We start from the raw sequence: 20611 nt of genomic DNA, 5'->3' as shown, positions 1-20611 counted from the left end.
TTTGGGCTCTTTTCCCCAAAATCATGGAAAGGGGAAAGGGGAAAGGGACCCACATGTACAAAAATATTTATAGCTGCTCTGTATGTGGTGGCACGGAATTGGAAGTTATGGGGATGCCCATCAATTGGGGAATGGCTGGACAAGTTGTGGTATATGAATACAATGGAATACTATTGTGCTTTAAGAAATGATGAACAGGAGGAGTTCAGAGAAACCTGGAGGGTCGTGCTTCAGCTGATGATGAGTGAGATGAGCAGAAACAGAAGAACATTGTATACAGTATCATCAACATTGAGTGTTGACCTACTGTGATGGACTATATTCTTCTCACCAGGGCAATGGTTCAGAAGAGCTCCAGGGAAGTCATGATAGAAGAGGATCTCCAAATCCAGGGGAAAAAAAAGAACTGTGGAGTATAGATGCTGAATGAACCATACTATTTCTTTTGGTTTTGGTGCTAATGTTTTTCTATTTTGAGGTTTTTCGTCATTGCTCTGTTTTTTCTCTTATAACATGACTAATGCAGAAATATGTTTAATTTTATTATGTATATATATATATATATATATATATATATATATATATATATATATATATATATATATATATATATATATATCAGATTACCTGCTGTCTAGGGGAGGGGGGGAAAATCTGAAATTGGAAAGCTTGTATAAACAAAAGTTGAGAACTATCTTTACGTGTAACGGGGAAAAAATAAAATACTTTATTAATTAAAAAAAGAAATAAATAAAAAGAATTCATTTAGAAGCTTTATTTAATGTTGGTTTTGAGCGAAACTTTGGAGAGCTCAGGCAACTTCCTGGCCTTTCTCTGCCATCTTGGCTCCACCCCCAAAAAGTATTTTTTAGGAAAGTCTATGTTAATAGGAGCAAAATTTGGTTCAACTGAAGTCCAAACTGAACCCAGATAGCTAGCTGATAAAAGTACCTACCTGGTAACTTATTTTCCTTAAGCATAACAAGTTCCTATCATATGGGGACATCTTGGCATCCTCATCCTTGCCAAAGCCTTTTTTGGAATCCTGTAATCTTATTATGATGTGTGTTACATCCATTATTATAGTATTTGCTTTGGGGTTGATCAGTAACTCATAATGCCCTGTAACCCATGGTAAAAAATAAACAAACAAACAAAGAAAAAACATCTTATATACCCTCAGAAAGGAGGGGTTCCCCAATCTCCTTTCTTAGGATGAGAGTCTCCTGCATGATCATGTTATATTACTTCTTGGGACAAAATTAAATTTGTATTATTTTATTTTGGATTTTTTTTGTCTGTCTGTGATCTGGTTTGTAGCTATGTTCTCTGATTTGGTTTTTGTAGGAGATTTATGTTTCTCTGATCTCGGTTTTTGTACAGGACAGGTATGGAAAAATTATAGGAGATATTATAAGATATTATAATTTCTCTGATATGATTATTAATTTTGTAGGAAATATTAAATATTAATTTCTCTGATCTGTTTGTAGGGGACAGGCTAAATCAACTATATGTTTTAATTTTTTACATCTTCATAGTCCTATAAGACCACAGATTCTGACAGAAATTCATCCAAGGATTATCCTAGGATATCATTTTACAAGGACATCCAACCAGTTCTCAAAAGTAAATTATTTTCCCATTTCTTTGAAAGTCTAGCTCTCATCTTTCCAAAATCATCAACTAATTTCAGTAACTCTTTCCTACCCTGAAACATCCCTATGTGATAGATATTCAATTAGCTATGGAAATGTCATAAAAGCACCTCTATCTATCTGTGTTCCCATTGTACTCCACTATTTTTATGGAGAATACCCAAATCATGTCCCATTTTTTTATTCTCCTTGGCTGACCTCCAAATTGTAGCTGTCAGTGAGTGTTAGCTTAATAAGTGGGATCCATGGCCCACAGCCCATTGCCCAATTACTGTCACTCAGCTCGACAAAAATATGCCTCCTGTATTAAAACACAGCTAGATATCAGGATAACCAATGGAAGAATTTTATTTGTATTTCCTCCTGAGTCCTGAGTAAGCCCTAAGATCTATTTATGGGAAGAAAAATATTTATGAAAGCCTGAGTACCTCAAGGTTCTTCAAAAACAGTTTAGCTACCTTATCTTACAGGAAGTTTTCTGTGATTGAGCATATCTCAATAAGTCAGTCAATTTTCAACAATATTTTTAAGTGCTTTCTTTATATCTAACCCTATATATCTATGTTCTAAGCCCTATGCATTAAAAAAAAAAGCAAAAAAAATGTTTCTCTCAAGAAACTTACATTGTGATGGGAATACAAAATACAAAAACTAGGTCCATACTGTATGTGTGTATGTAAGTATGCATGCATGCATGCATGTATATGTATATATGTACATGTGTATGCATATACAATATAAGTATAGTATATATTCATATATACAAATATGTATGTGACTTCATATGCATTCTTCGTATCTTTGTTTGGCAATATATATGCATATATGCATGTGTGTATGTGTGTATATGCATATGTGTATATATACATATATGTGTATATACATGTGTGTATATATACACACATATGTGTGTATATGTATATATATATAAATGGGGAGAGAGAGAGAGAAATCTCACAGGGAAGGCTTCAATCTATGATGGGAGGGTGGGAAGGGATAGGAAAAATCTAGAGCCAAGTCTTGAAGGAAACAGGGAAGTACCTGCCACTATTCTATTTGATGTCCTCCACTAGAATTTGTATATTCATATTGTCCCATGTCACTTTGTTTTTGGTGAGATTTTTGTTTTGTAAAAGTGTTCTTTGGTGATTATGCAGAGGTATCTAGTTGGTGCAGTGACTCGAGTGCTAGGCTTGGAGTCTGGCAGACCTGAATTGAAATATAACTTCGGACATTCACTTAATAGGCCTGTAAGCAGGGACAAGTCACTTATCCTCTGTTTGCCTTTGTTTCCTCAAGTATAAATCAGACCTATCTCACATGTTTGTTATGAGAATTAAATGAAATAATAGTTGCAAAAGAATTTAGCATTTTGCCTATAATTTAGTAGGTAAAATATAAATGCTTATTCTCTTTTTTCTTGCCCCTTCTGTTCTATCTCCCCAGTTAGAACCAAGCTACTTCAGGTTAGACATTGTGCCTTCTCTTTCTTTTCCACTGTCTTGTAGTATCCTTTACAATGTCATGCATAAAGGAATCATTCCAAATAGGTTGTGACCTAACAATGGATTTTTCTACAAAATGTGAATGGAAAAAATAAGAGAAATTCACCTAATTTCTGAATTTGTTATGGTTCTTTGATTTCACTTTTTCAAAATACCTGAACCAACTAATATTTGTTATGTATCTTACAACCCAACTCTCTTCTTCAGTACTCAATTTGGTTATCTGGCTAAATTTTTATTTAGAATGAATGGTCCTCAATAAATGATCATTTTAATGAACCCAAAAAATCCCGTAGAAGTTAAGAATTATTTATTCAAAGGTCTATTATAGCAATAAGTTCAAAATGTTTCTGGGATCTAGGGGGATTAATGGATGCAAGTGGTCACTTTCAACAGGATAATGTGTTCAGGTCGCACTTATGTCTAGAGAAATACAGTCTATTCTTCTTTATCTAATTCTTCTTCTTCTAATTCTTCTTTGCCTTCTAACAAAAATTCTACATCAATATATGATCTCAAATTTTAGAAATGGAAGGATCTTTTGAGGTCAGGGGCCCATAAAAGTTAAGTAGTTTACTCAGTCTTACAGACAATAAGTAACAAAGCCCTTCCTCATCCTAGAAGAAAGTAGATAAAGGCCAAATTTCTATTCATGAAATGAAGCTTAGTCAGAAGTGGTGAAGGAAGCTCCATTTGATTCCAACTTATCCTGAATCAGATAAAAGCATCTATCTGGACAGTAAAAAAAATCCTTGAGTAATTTTATAGTTATTCTCATCCTTTATTTTAGTTGAAATATACAATTTTAATCTTTTCATTAAATAAATCAATTGAAATTTTATATTATCTAAATAAAATGTAATGGTATTTAAAAAAAAACACATCTTTTCCTATGTCATATATGCTTGTGCTAACTTAAAGATAGACAAATAAAATTGAGCAAGAAATTCCTTTCTTCAAGAAGTTTATATTCTAATGGGGGAAGCGAAAATAAAGAGGACCTGTTAGCAGGTTGGCTGAGAGAGATCCCTGAAGAGGTGGAGAAGTTCAGAAAGCAATTAGAGCTAACAATGAGGGGAACATAGCTAGGGCTCCTCTTAGAATGGTGCTTGAGGCTAGGGATTCATCAGTCATGAAGGTAGGCCACAGAAAATGAGTATTCCCATGTGAGGAAGCCCAGAGTTTTTTAAAGTTATTTCTTAGATTGATATCTACCTTGGGAATGGCAAGAATACATGATATTTCTGCCCTGACTTTAAGAAGTTAATGCATATCCTTTAAATTTCCCTAAACTTATCGAGAAGAAAATGTCATAGAAAAAATGGTGGCAATATGTTTTATTAAATATTGTTTCAGAGAATTTATTACTGGTTTCAAATTTTTTCTAATTAGAGGTATAAATTAAATTATATCAATGAAATTTTATGGGCTTATATTTCATCTCTATACAGTGCAAAGGACAACAACAACAACAAATAACATTTATACATCATTTACTATATCAGACATTTTGCTAAGTGCTGTACAATTATTATCTCCTTTGATTCTCACAACCGTTCTGGACATATAATTATTATCTACATTTATGATGAGGTAACTGAGGAAGATGTAAAGTTGTTTAGAGTCAAAAAGCTAGTAAATGTTTGAGATCAGATTTGAACTGAGTTCTTTATGACTCTAGATCCAGCACTTTATCCACTCTGTCATCTTACTGATTTAGAAATTGTTATGTGATTTGGTCTAGAAGTTGTATACATGACAGACAAGGAGTAGTTATTTCCATAAAGAAAAAAAGCAAAGTGTTTTTTTTCAAGCACTTCATAATCTGGGACTAACCTAAACTTTCCAAACTGATTTCATATTACCCCCATAAATTCAATGTTCTACATACATTGGCCCTCTTGTAGTTCCCCATACATAACATTCTATCCCTTAGTCTTTGCATAGGCAGCCCCCCCATTAGTGATATACTCCCTCCTCATCTCAGCCTCTTAGAATCCTGAATTCTATTCAGGATCATGTGATGTGCCACCTCCATTAGGACTCCTTGAATACTCTGATTTTTAAGATTTCAGTTTGCTATTTGAGGCCTGGGGCAGATAAGAGAGGGGAATGGAAGAAGGAAGATTGCTTGTAAAGGGTGTACCAAAAGTAATGAACTGTTTTCAATATTTAATAACTCCTTCAATACCATATATATATAATATGAATTCACATTGTATGTGATAAAACAAATCTTATAAATGGTGAAAAATAATTTTTAAAAAGCATATTGGGACTTTTGGCCCACCCTGCATTTACTTTGTATTCATCTGTGGACCTTTTGCTTATCCCCCCCCCAAAAAAATGTAAATTCCTTGAGAGCAGGTCCTGTATTTACTTTTATCTTTCTATACTTTGTGCCTAGAGAAAGGCAAGGCTCTATATAGAAAAAAAACAATTCTCAAGTATAATATAAAAGTGAGGAGAGGGAATAAAGAGAAGTTATATTTGTCATGAAAAGATTTTGGGTTCTTCAGTATCACTATATGAGCAATAAAGAGGACCAGTAAATCAATCAGTAAGCATTTATTAATAGTAATAGTATTAGCTAGCATTCACTCATTAGCTAGCTTTTCAAACATTTTATTCATTTTATCTTCACAACAACACTTGAAAGTAGGTGTTATTATTACTCCATTTTTATAGATGGGGAGATTAGGGGAAATAGAAGTTGTGTCTTTCCCAGAATCTGATAGCTAATAAGTGTCTGTGGCTGGTTGTAAACTTAGGTCTTCCAGGTTCTGGATGTAAAGTTCTTTTTTCAGCACCACCAACTACTTATTTATTAAACAATTATACTGTCTATCTTAGGAAGCAAAAAATAAAGGAAGAATGGAAGAAATGAAGGAAGGACAAAGAAAGAAAGAAGCAAAGAATCAAAAAGAAGGGACCAAATATAGAAAACAGTCACTGCCTTCAAGGGATATGCATCTGACTGAGATGGAAATATCACATACGAGAACAAATTAAAACAAAGGTGTCTGAGAAAGAAAAAAGTAAATAAAGACCTTTGTAAAATGTTTTACTGGGCCTAAATCTGTGGCAAAGGAGCCTGTTACCTACCCTTGTTGCTCATCTCATACAGAGTTTCTACAATATTGATTCCTATGACAAAGATGTACTCATATAACCAGATAGATATAAACTTATTTTCAAATTCCTCAACCTACCTAGATATTTCCATTCTTGTCAGGACTATACTTAACTTGTATATACAGCTTATGTTCACTAAGCTCTTAGAGGTCAGGGCTGCATCTTTTCATCTTCATGTCCTCATACCCTGCAATAATGTTTTACATAAGTGGATGCTTAATAAAAGTCTGTCATGCTGAATGTGTTCAGTTTATAAAATGAGATGCTATGACCAAAGTAGTCCTCTTCTTCTATTCAACAACCTTGGCAAGTCCTTATTCTCCCACATTATCTATGAGGTCTTCCTAACACAGCCATTCCATCCTTTGGCTATGATAAGTAGACTTTTTTTTAGTTTCTACTTTATAGATCTAAGACATATTGTGTTGTACTGTGTCAATTCCAGTCTTATGAAAGCTTTACATTGATTGTGGAAATCCATCACCAACTGAGACAGTGCATTTCCAAGAGTTTATTTTATTTAGATGTATGAGAGGGGGACCTTCAAAGAGCTTCTAACAGAAAGGAGTTCCCCCTTTAAAACTGGACTAATGCCTTGGGAGTCTACTCTCTTTTTGAACATTTCCCTATGATAGTAAAAGAGTCATTCCCTTGAAATATCCATGTCTAGCACTTTGCTAAAAAGATCCCCTTTTAAAAGCATTCACTTCAGAGCTATAATTCCTTTTTTGTAAAATATTTTTTGGGGATGAAAACATTTCTTTTGTTGAAGTTCCTCTAATTATGAGTGTTTGAAGGTAGTACTATATACACCTAGTTTTATATAATCTTCTTTTAATGTTCCCCTGGTACTTGCAGCATTTTTTCCTTGAAGACTATGAAGGTATTAGAAAGTGATTTGGAATGTCTTTGTTTAGATTGGGAGTGGCTTTGGTGCTAGACTCTGGAACTGAGCAATACTGATTGGGGAGGAAGTTAGTAGAAATTCACCTACCCTAATATGTCTAGCTGTCCCCAGATTATGATTGACATTCAATTTAATAGTTAATCATGGACATCCCCAGTTACCTCACCATCTGCATTGCTGCCACAATTATATAAACCCAATCTTCTCTCACAAACTTTCTCATCCTTAATATAATCAATTAAATCATTGCTACTGCAAAGAGACTATCTACTGCCCTATGGATACCCTCAAAATTTCTGACTCCATATTCTAAAAATCCCTTCTGTCACCACCATTCTCCTGTATGTGTTATGTCCCTCTATTAGAATATAAATTCTTAGAGAGCAGGGACTGTTTCACTTTGTATGTACATCACATTCATATCATGGAAGATCTCCATCTCTAGCTGCATTTTCACTGCTTCTTTTCCATTCCTAGAATTCTCACCATACTCATCTCTACCTCCTGGTTTCCCTAGCTTTCTTCAAGTCTCTACACTTTCTTCAAGAAGTCTATCTAAACTTTTTTTTTATTTTTTTAGTGAGGCAATTGGGGTTAAGTTAAGGGTCACACAGCTATTAAGTGTTAAGTGTCTGAGGCCGGATTTGAACTCAGGTACACCTGACTCCAGGGCTGGTGCTCTATCTACTGCACCACCTAGCTGCCCCTATCTAAACTCTTTAATGTTAATGCTTTCTTCATAAATTATACTGCACTTATATATTTGCACATAGCTTTTGGCAAATTGTTTCCCCCATTAAATTCTAAGAAACATTTTCTTTCCATCCTCACCACTTAGTCTAGTGCCTGACATTCAGTCAATAATCAATTCTTGTGAAGAAGTGATTTTTATGTATTCCTCATCCAGCTCTAGTGTAAATACTGTGTTTGGGTCTTGACCTGTCAACACTGCACCTTGCTTAGGTTTTGTCTTAGGAGGATAAAATAATTAGGTTCCAACTAACCAGAGAAGCAATCAGAATTTGGCTGCAGGTCTAGTTGTGCAAGGGAAGTTGATCCATTCCAAGGAAAACTAACAGAAAGGACAGGTGCAAATTTCACAGCTCCAACCAAGTCAGAGTTCCTGAACATGATTACCAGGCAGTCCAGAGAACAGGCTACAATCCAATCTGTCTCAAGATTGTCTCTTATGGGCAGTTATAATTCCATTACTATTACAGTGGTAGTTTACTTTTTCTTTTTCTTTTTGTTTTTTTTAGTGATGCCCAATTCAAAATATAATAAAACATATAAAATATATGTATATATATATAAATATAAAAATATAAAAAGAATATAAGAAAACAGATCCCAGTTTTCTTAAGAATGTATTCACATAGAATTATGGTACTTGTACTGTACTTGTTTATCTGGCATTTTCCCTGACAACTGATTTTGTGGTTATTGCATTAAAAGTGCTGCCTTTTCCTGCTCCACTAGCAAGTCAGTAATTACCTTCTTCCAGGTCTTTCAAAAATACTGCAAGAAAGAACATTTCTCTTCATGACTCAATTGAATTATCTCAAGAATCCTCCCCTTTGCAATATTTCATGGACAATGCAAGGGCCCTGGAGATTTACAAACCTTCAGTGGAAAAATAGCAAGGGTGCCTTGACCATTTTTCATGAGTTGTTTTTGGCTCTTAATGAGGTTGCCTTGAGGCTTTGAAAAGCATGTGGTTTCTAATGTAGCCACTACAGATAGTATGGGTTGAGAAGACAGAATGAATCAAGATTGTTGGGAGATTATTGGAAACTTGATTTTAATAAGCTACTAATCTAAGAATGTTAATAATATTCTATCAGAGAGTTAACACACTGAAATTTATCAGTCACTTAAAAGTGGAAGAAAATTGTTCTATTATTCTGAGTAGTTTAATCCATAAATGAGTGGTATTTGTGTGCGTGTGTGTGTGTGTGTGTGTGTGTGTGTGTGTGTGTGTGTCTGTGTGTTGAGAAAATAAACCAATTTCTCACCTTCACTAGTTTAGGGAATGAAGTCAGGGAAGTAATTATTTAGGAGTTCTGTTGAATTGATTAATTATGGAATTGTAAAATTATGAAATGGGGTAAGGAATGGCTGCTTCTTTCGGTACTCCCTAGGAAAGACCACTGTTGGCAGAGAGAAACAGGCTAGCAATCACATTTTTATCAGACAAGAGTACCATAGCAAAAAGTCCACAAAGACAGAGACAAGCAGCAAAAGAGTTATAAAGGCAGGGGACATGGGGCCACAGAATATGATTTTTAAGGAAGTCAAGCATCAGGGGGAATGAAATGGAGAGGGGGAGAGCAGAGAGTTTCACTCAAATAAGTATGGCAGCACTAGGCAGAATGAACCTGAAGGAAACAGAAGTGTTAGGTGGGAGAGCATGGGTCAGGGAGTAGTAGCAGGATTTTGAGACCTCCTTTTTATAAGGTTTTTGGGGAAAACAGACCAATTCCTATATGTGTCACCTTGGGGTAAATTAATTAGCATATTCAAATAATCTCAAAATTATTGATAAACAGTTACATGTCAAAGTTATCAGCACCTTTGTGATATTCTGCTGACCTGGAGCTAAAAGATAGAGATTTTCTCTTAATTTATATACCATCAGACCAGAAACCTTGACAGCACCTTGATGGCTTCCTTGGATTCAACACACATTGCCAGGTTGTGAATTTTGGTTTAAAAATTATGCAATTCTATAGATTATGTTCCTTTAATCATTGTGATGGCTTTTTAGTGACTGCTAGATTCCCCTTTTCAACCTTATTTCCTGCTATTGCCCCCTTTTGCTGGCTACTTATAAACCTATTTACTGTACTGACTAGAAGTGGGGTGGTGGTAAGGTGGATCAGAACAAGATACAATTTTAACACACCTGTATATTAATCTCTAGTCTAGTCTTGACCCTGCCTAAAAAAAAAAATCATAGGCTAAGAAAAGTTCAGTAAGAAGATATAAGGGGCAGCTAGGTTTCACAGTGGATAGAGCACCAGCCCTGGAGTCAAGAGGACCCGAGTTCAAATCCGGCCTCAGACACTTAACACATACTAGCTGTATTACCTTGAGCAAGTCATTTAAACCCAATTGTCTCACCAAAAAAAAAATATAGAAAATTTAAATAAATAAAAATATAACATTTCTACATCCTGATTTTCAGAGATTAAACATATTTTAGTAATAAATGAGAAAAGTTAATTTATTTTTCCCTGAAGATAAAGACAACACCAACAACCAACGCCATCTTAATCTGTCTGCACTGCCACCACTTCTTCAGGGGTTACTTTAGACAGTGACTATGCAAGAATTACTTGGATTTTCTATGTTACAATCTCTCAATAATGTCACCACAAAGTTTGAAATTTATAAACCAACAATATGTTTTATACAAATCACCCTTTTTGGGATGATCAATTAAAAAGACTAATGTTTTTGGATATCTGTGAATGTTTTTTACTTAAAAGCAATCCCTTAATATACAACTTGTCTTACAGAGTGTTCATGAGTCCATAATGTAAATGTCTCCTTTAGAATTGGATTGATGGTCTTTTTACCTCCTGGGTGAATATAAAGACCCTATTTTCACCTTGTCAAAAGGGCAAGCTTGTCAAGCTCACTGTAGTCAATATTCTACAGAATATCCATTTAATAGAGGAACATGGACCAAATGAGTACTCTGTAGTACAGGTGCTCAGATGCATGCCTTTGACAAAGGCAAATAAAAGTGGGTTGTACTTGATGATCAAGGACAAAGGGACACAGAGTCTCTGATGTGTGAGAAATTGAAGGATGCATGAAAAACTAAGATTTCTCATGAATCCACTTAATGATGTGAGCAGAGACTTAATTCTTTGAAGTTACTGATTTAAGGAGTTGAAGAGCAAAGAAAACCTTTTACTTGATCCCCTCCTTGTTATTAAGGGGAGCAGAGAAGATGAAACACTTTCTATTTTTATCAACTGATGTATTTTAAGGTCAGTATTTTTTTCTGTTCATCTATATTTTGACCTCTGCCCTCTTTCAAAGCTCTCCCTCACAAGCTAATTATTAGAATAACAATTAGCATGCTGACACACCTTTCTTTCTTTCCCTTAGCACAATCAACCCTTTCCCATTTGAAACAACTTGGTCATTTCAACTGGACTACAGTGATATTTTATTTGAGTTGAAATGTTCTTCAAACTTCCAGTTCAAAACTCTGTGAATTTACCCTCTGGGAAATGTTCACAGAACTAAATTTAGGGCAGTTTTCATTTGAAATCAAGAAAATTAGATTTTTATCCTTTTCCCCAAATACTTCCTTCATCCTGATAGGCTACCCCAAAACAGAAGATGTCCCTATCACAGTCCCTCATTAACTCTAGCCTGGACTGTTGTAATAGCCTCAGAATTGGGCTCCCTGCCATCAGTCTCTCCTCTAGACATTCAATCCTCTAAACAGCTGCCAAAATGATATACAGAAAGCACAGGTCAAAGCATGCCTTCCCCCTCCCCCTTCAAAAAGCTTCAATGACTTCTGAATCCCTCAAGGATAAGTTCCAAATTCCACTTACTGGCCTTCACAATCTAACTGTGCCCTAACATTCAATGTTATTTCACATTATTCCTCCTCCTGTCCTCTGTTTTCCACCTACACTGGCCTACTTTTTGTTCTTTCATACCCAAGGCTTTATTTTCCATTTCCTTGCTTTAGCACAGGCTGTCACCCAAGTTTAGAATGCTCTTTCTTCATCTCTGCCATTCAGTACTCCTTTAAGGCTCAAATTAAAATTCCTCCATGAATTATTTTCTGTTCTTCTCTGAAGTTGTTAATATTCTTCCCTTCACTCCCCAAACAGTGTACTTTTAGGTAGCCACCATTCTGAGGTCTTTACTTGAACTTTTTCTTTCAATGGGAGATTGGGTCTCAAGAGAATAGCAAAATATAGTACTGAGGGATGGGTTACTAGTACTGCCACTCACGTGCCTTCATTGTCATGTACTTGCCATTACTGATCATCCAGTAGATGTAACTAGCTTTCAGCAAAAGGTTTTACTAAGGTTCTATAGAATTAATAATTATTACACATGTTCCCTGCAAATGCCTGCAGCATACTTTTTCCCACAAAAAAACCTGGGAAGTGTGAGCTCAAAATTAGGGTACAATAATTATGTGATATAAATGGGAGCAAATGGGCAGCTCAAAGTTCCTGGGACTCTATGACCTAGAAGTCCTTTTTTGAGTCTGTTGCTGGTACTCTTTTCTCATGACTGTGTTCGTGCCTTCATTTACCCTTTGTGTGTCACTTTACTTTCAGCTGAATGTGTTGTATCTTACTGGTCTAGGGTTTTTGTTTTTTTCTGATGTTGACTGGATATACTATCTGCTACTGTTTTTGTCTAAGACAACATGGTTAGTGGGGCAATAGAACAAGTACTTGTAGTACTAATCATTACCACTAGATACGGTAAAACAAGTATTATTTCTGATGAAAGCCTAGAAACCAATTCTATTTGTGCCTTTCCATTGAATATGCTCATTTTATAAATTATCTAATTTTTAAAAAGAGAGATTTTGAGAACAATCAAGGAAGCCTACACAAAGTCCTCTTCTGTTGATTTGTTTTGGTTTGGAGGGGGCCCTGACTTCTTGAAAACTATATCCTAACCTACAATTTCTGGCACATTCTAAGAAGACATTGACTATGGTCCTGGCAAGGAACTGAGAGCTTTCTGACCAGACTAATTAAACATAGACACTTTCATTTCCATCAATTGGTCAATTTTCAGTGAGTTCTTTAGTCAAAGAAACCAAGGAAACAAAGAAAAATATAAAATGATCTTCGGTTAATTTTATGCTTTATGGCAAAGTGAAATGAAAAGACAGTAAAGAATTATATGATTTGTAGACTACATATAACATTAACTTTAAATATGATATTGTTACCCATACCCAGTGACTTGAAATACTACTCATAGAATTAAATCATATAGGTTTTGATATTCTGCCACTAAAAAATAAAGATAAAGATATTTTAGCTAAATGCAAGGATAACTCATAGGTCTTTAGGAAGAAAATCAGGGAGTTACTGAATTTGGTTTTAAAATTCATCCAAAGTCAAGAAGAAAAATCATTTCATGGGATATTTGTTCATCTCTACTTGTAGTATTAGTAATTTTGAAAAGACTTTGAAAAGACCCAATTGTTACCCAAGACAAAACAATATAGAGATTTATGCAAAACAAAACAAAACAAACAAAACAACTTGATAAAACCATGCAAATTAAATCAAAATATACTTTGATACTCAATGACATCCATGAAAAATTGGGAATAGAAAAATATCTTGGGAAATACATTAAAAATTAGATCAGGAATAAGAAATGAGAGAAAACAAGGACTTAAAGATTATGGAGATTCCTCAGATATATCCATCATGAATATTTTCTTTGAGGAAGCAATTAGAATGCACTCAACATAGCAAGCATCATATACCAGCACACATACACAAAAAATGGAACTGATGATATTGTAAAGAACAAACTGCCTTGTTACTGATTTGGGAGTTATTTCTAAATCAGCTATATTCTACATGCAGTTGAATCATTGAATTGTTAAAGCAAAGATAAAAATAGTACAAAGCCTGAAGAAAAATGAGGAAAAGGTTTGTAGTGCAATCCAAAAAAAATTGATCTTGACTTTTTCAAGCAGGTTATTGATCAAGAAAAATATGTGGGGCAGCTAGGTGGCATAGTGGATAGAGCACTGGCCCTGGAGTCAGGAATACCTGAGTTCAAATTTGGCCTCAGACACTTAACATTTACTAGCTGTGTGACCCTGGGCAAGTCACTTAATCCCAATTGCCTCACTTAAAAAAATAGGTAATATTTGGAAGATAATAAAATGTGTATTATAATAAATTTATAGACAAGTTTGATGGATAAAAATCAATGGCCATAACAAGCAGAAAAATAAAAGATCCACAAATGTTACTTGGTCAGCAAACATTAGACTTACTGGACAAACAGAAAAAATAAGGATCCTATGGTTATGCTGCATTACAATAGAAACACATGCAAAATCTAATGGAGAAAATTAGAGGAAGATTACAAGCATTATTAACTCAAAAAACAGGAATAAGGGAAAGATATTTTAAAGAAAACTTACCAAAAGAAACAATCAAACACTAGTATTCTGAAGGCATTTACAGATGAACAGAGTATAATAGGAAAAAAGTATATAAAAGTCCAGCAATGATTTTTAACTTTAAAAAATTGATATCCTTTTGTTTTACTATCACCTTAATTAAAAACAAACAAAAAACCCACATAACTCTTTCTCCTAAACAGAAGAACAATCTTTATTAACAAGATTTTTTTAACACATTTCATCAAAATAAGACAACACATGAACTATATCTAACTATAAAGACAATGTCCCATACTTAAATTACCCAGTCTCTTAAAAGAATGGAATTAGAAACATATTCTTTATCTTTCCTTCCCTTCCTTTCCTCTCCTGTCTTTTCTCCTCTTTTCTCTTCTCCTTTCCTCTATTTTCTTCTCATATTCTTATCTCCTCCTTTCCTTTCTTTCCTTATATTTTCATTTCTCTTCTTTACCAGCTCCTTCTTTTATTATTACTTTAAGACCAAGAATTCCTATCACACCAAGACTAAAAATGGAACTGTTACCAACAGGCCCAAGTCTGATACCAGTCAGCGTGACCACAGCTTCAATTGGTTTTATTTCCCACCTTGTCTGATTTTTCCCAATTTAGGAAACATGCTTCCTATCTTGTACTCCCAGGAATTAGCAAAAGTGAGATTGAACTTTTGGTCCAACATCTGGTCTACATAGCACTTTGAAGCTTAGAAATCCTGAACTCAGGAGCACCAAAATGTAAGCATCCCTAGTAGTTAGAATTAGAGTTATCCATCTCCATATAAATTATAAGATATTAAATTCCGCAATATTTCCAGGGCTAATCTTGGTTAGTATAATTAAAAAATATATACTTTATTCTAATTTACATAATTTTTGTGATTATATAAAGAATCCCATACTTACACATATATATACAGACACTATATACACACATATAGTGCATGTATATGTATGCATATACATATACAGTGTGTATGTATATATAGTATGTGTGTGCATGTATGTATATATAAATGTATATACCGTGTGTGCATGAATACATATAAATATATGTGTATGTATAGTGTGTATATGTATGTGTGTATATATACAAATATATAGTTGTATATTTGTGTGTATATAATATGTGCCTATGTGTACATGTGTGTGCCTCTGTGTGTGTGCATGTGTGCATGTGTAGGTAGCTATATGCCTCAGTGGATAGAGCACCAGACCTGGAGTCAGGAAGACCTGAGTCCTAACTATGTGACCCTGCGAAAGTCACTCAACCCTGTCTGCCTCAGTTTTCTCACATGTAAAATTAGACAGAGAAGGAAATGGCAAATTATTCTAATATCTTTGCCGAGGAAATCCCAAACATTGTAGTAAAGAGTCAGACATTATTAAAATAACTGAAGTATACACATGCACTCATATACATATACATGCAAACCTATATTTATACACATGACTGTATATGCATATAAAAGGAGAGAGAAACATATATGTGTCTGTATCTATGTGTGCATATATATGAGATATATAGAGAGATACGTATATACCTTAATTATTTCACTCTACATAGGTTTATGTTGTTCTCTCTGCTTTTTGAATTCAACATATCTTTTTTTTAAAATAAAGCAGTAGTAATTCAATATATTCTCGTGCTTTGTTTATCCACTAAAAAATCTATAGGTATCTGTTTGCCATTCTAAACTTAATAAAAGTTTACTATGAATTTTTTGGTGTGTCTAGTAACTTTTACCAACTTGAATTTTCAAATCACAGGGCATCTGCATTTTAACTAATTTTATCATAATTTTCAATTGCTTTTGATTTGGGATGGACCCTTTTATCATTTCACAGGACCAAATTAGCATGACTGAGCTTTTGGATCATTATTTCCATATTTTATCATCATTATAAACTGTTGAGGTATAATGTGAAAGTTCATAATTGTTTACAATTATCATTTACTTATTATTAATGTTTTGGTATTATCTTATATATAATTGTTAATGGATCATAATTATTTTAAGATCTGTTTATTTTCTAAGATACATCCAAAAAATGATTCTTGGTCACAGATTTGCATTAATTCCCAGCCCATCAAAAACATTTGGTGCAAAACTTTTGTTTCCAAATTAACAACTTCCCTTCTTATCCTAATTGCATTAATTTTGTTCATTCAAAACCTTTTCAATTTCATGTAATTTAAGAATGATCTATTTTTATTTTTACTTTGGAGATCACGTCTTTATTTTATTTGGTTAAAATTTCTCCCCTAGCAATACCTAAGTATTTGATATTGTCTTCTTTTCCTAATATCTAACCAGTTACGTTTAGACCACATGTTCATTTTGAAAGTGATGAAATATATGATGCAAATTTCTTGCCTAATTCTAATTCATATCAATCAGCTTAACCGTTTTCACTACAGGTTTTGTCAAATATGGAATTCTTTTGCAAGTAGTTTATATTCTTCATTTTACTGAAAAATGATTTATTGAATTCACTATTACTTTGTTTCTTCCTTATCTAGTCTAATCTATTGATTTATAGAACTATTTTTAGCAAAAACTAGATATTGATGACTAAAGTTTATATGATTGTTGTTCTGAAAGTGATAATATATTAATTTCTATATTTTTGTTTCATTATTTTACTTGACATTCTTTCCTGTAAGTAAATTATGTTACTATTTTGTATACCTCTATTAAAAGTTCCCTTGGGAAAGCAGCTCGGTGACACAGTTGATAAAGTACTAGTCCTGGATTCATTAGGAACTGAGTTCAAATCTGGCCTCAGGCACTTGAAACTTAGTATCACTATCTGTATGACCCTGGTCAAGTCATTTGACGTGCATTGCTCTGCAACCCCCCCCCAAAGTTTTCTTGGTAGTTTGATTATTCTGACATGTAAAAATTAATATGCATAGCACAGTCATTTTTATTTTATTGCTGCTCTACAGATACAAACAGTAAATATCTCTCAAGCTATTTGAATGATAATTTATTTAAAAGGTGCTTTATAACTAGTCATGTTGTGAAAAAAAATTGAAAAGAGAAAAATCATGAGAAAAAATGAAAATAGTATGCACCAAACTGCATTCAGAATTGATAGTTCTTTCTCTAGATGTGGAAAGCATTTTCCACCATGAGTCTTTTGGAATTGTCTTAGATCATTGCATTGCTGAAAAAAGCTAAGTCCATCATAGATGATCATCAAACAATATTGCTATTACTGTGTATAATGTTTGAAAATAAGTTTTACTTGGGAGTGTAACCAATATGGCAGAGAGAAGCAGGAAGTTGCCTGAGCTCTCCCAAGTTTCCTTCAAAAACAACATTAAATCAAGCTTACAAAAAGACAGAGAGACACAATATTCCAACATGAGATCATTTAGAAGACTTTAGGAAAGGTCAATCTCACCCTGGCAAAAGGGGAGTACAGTTCAGCACAACTCAGCACAGCACACAGGGTATCTAGGCAAGGCAGAAGGAAGCTATTGGCCACAGCAAAGCAACTGAGTCCTCTCAATCCTGGCTCAGCAAGCTGGTAGTGCAGCAGGACAGTTGTGAGATCCACCAGCACCAGCTGAGAGGGCAGGCTGCCTGCTAGAGGGCTACCCACAGGACAGGCGAGACTGGGCCTGACCATCCCAGTGCCTGGAGCAAGCACAGGGAACAAACCCAGGGAGGTGAGAAAACCACAAGCCATAGAGGCCTCAGAGTAGAAGGCCAGTGACACAGCCCCTATCCCCCAGCACAAGAAGCTTGAAACAGTGACCTTTGTGACCCAAGAGTAGGCCTCAATTTTAGAAAAATAAGCTGCAATATGAGTAAGAAACAGAAGAGTTCTCTTACCATTGATAGCTTCTGTGTCAACAGGGAAGAGCTAAACACAAAGCAAGATGAGGACAATACTCTCAAATTGCCTCCATGTGAAGCTTCAAGTGGGAAGATGAATTGGCCTCAAGAACAAAAAACTTCTTGGAAGAGATCAAAAGGGATTTTAAAAATCAATTGCTAGAGGTAGAAAAAAAATAGGGAGAAAAATGAAAGCAACACAAGAAAATTATGAAAAAAGAATCAGCAGCTTAGAAAAGGAAGCATGAAGATTGACAGAAGAAAACAATTAATAAAAATTTCATTTGGACAAATGGAAAAGGAGGTGCAAAAGTTTACCAAAGAAAACAATACCTTAAAATTCAAATTGGACAGATGGAAGCTAATGACTCCATGAGACACCAGGAATCAGTCAAACAGAATAAAAAGAATAAAAAATAATAGAAGAAATTGTGAACTATCTCATTGGAAAGACAACTGACCTATAAAAAAGTACCAGGAAAGACAATTTGCAAATTATTGGACTGCCTGAAAGCCATGATCAAAAAAAAAAAGGGGTCTAGACACCACATTCCAGGAAATTATCAAGGAGAACTGCCCTGATATTATAGAATGAGAGGATACAATTATCACTGAAAGAATCACCAGATCACCTCCTAAAAGATACCCCCAAAGGAAAACTCCAAGGAATATTGTAGCCAATTTCCAGAGTTATCAGGTGAAGGAGAAAATACTCCAAGCAGCCAGAAAGAAGCAATTTAAATATCATGGAGCCACAAGCAGGATTGCACAGGACCTGGCAGTTACAACATGAAAGAATTGCAAGGCTTGGGATATGATATTCCAGAAGGCAAAAGAGCTTGGATTGCAACCAAGAATCTGTTATCCAGCAAAACTGAGCATTCTCTCTCAGGGGAAAGAAGAGACTTTCAAGGTTTCCTGATGAATAGACCAGAACTGAATAGAAAATTTGATCTTAACATACAAAATTCAAGAGAATTTTAGAAGGTAAACATGGGGGAAAAGTTTTTCAATAACATTAAACTGTTTACATCCCTACACAGGGAGATAATACTTATAATTCTTCAGAACTGTATATCTATTTAGGAAGAGAGAAGGAATATACACAGAGGGTATAGATATAAATTATCTTTGATGTGATGATATAAAGAAAATTAAGGGGTAAATAGGAGTTTATAGGGAGAATAGGAAAGGAGTTGGAATGGGGTTAATTATATCATATGAAGAGGTTAAAAAAACCTATTACCATAAAGGGAAAGAAGCTAGAGGTGAGCATTGTTTCAACCTTACTCTCATTAGATTTGTTTCAAAGAAGGAATAACATATATCATTTGGATAAAGAACTTTAGTTTATTCTTTAGGGAACAAAAAGGGGAGGGGGAAAGTGGGGCACTGATAGAAGGGAGGGTAGAAGCAGGAGAGAAAAGGGTAAAGAAAAGAGAAGGGGGCTGACAAATGGAGGGAATATTGGGGGAGGCAGGGGTAAGAGACAAAAAACATTAGTGAGGAGGAATAGGGTAAAAGAAGGGGGGGAAAGTACAAAGGAGGCAAATAGAATGGAGGGAAATAGACAGTAATAATAACTGTGAATGTGGATGGGATGAACTCTGCCATAAAATGGAAGTGAATAGCAGAGTGGATTAAAAGGAAGAATCCCACAATATGCTGTTTACAAGAAACACATTTGAAGCATAGATATACATGCAGAATTAAGGTAAAAGTTTGGAGCAGAATATATAATGTTTTAGCTAAAGTCAAAAAAGTAGGGGTAGCAATCCTTATCACAGACAAAGAAAAAACAAAAATAGATCTAATTAAAAGAGATAAGGAAGGAAACTACATCTTGCTAAAAGGTACTATAGATAATGGCATAATATTAATATTAAACATGTATGTTCCAAGTGGTATAGCATCCAAATACTTAGAGAAGTTAAATGAGTTACAGGAAGAAATACATAGCAAAACTATACTAGTGGGGGACCTGAATCTTCCCCTCAGATAATTAGATAAATCTAGCCACAAAATAAATAAGAAAGAAGTTAAAGAGGTGAATAGAATGTTAGAAAAGTTAGATATGATAGATGTCTGGAGAAAATTGAATGGGGATAGAAAAATATATGTTTTTCTCAGCAGTACATTGAACATATTAAAAAATTGAATTTGTATTAGGGCACAAAACCCTCATAGTCAAATGTAGAAAGGCAGAAATAGTAAATGCATCCTTCTCAGATCATGATGCAATAAAAATTGCATGTAATTAAGAGCCATGGAAAGGTAGACTGAAAATTAATTGGAAACTAAATCATCTCATTCTAAAAAATGAGTGGGTCAAACAAGAAATCATATAAACAATCAATAACTTCATCCAAGAGAATGACAATAATG

Source organism: Dromiciops gliroides, chromosome 4, assembly GCF_019393635.1.
Source record: "Dromiciops gliroides isolate mDroGli1 chromosome 4, mDroGli1.pri, whole genome shotgun sequence".
Lineage (NCBI taxonomy): Eukaryota > Metazoa > Chordata > Mammalia > Microbiotheria > Microbiotheriidae > Dromiciops > Dromiciops gliroides.
The sequence above is the reverse complement of the archived record's forward strand: the minus strand, read 5'-3'. Positions refer to the sequence as shown.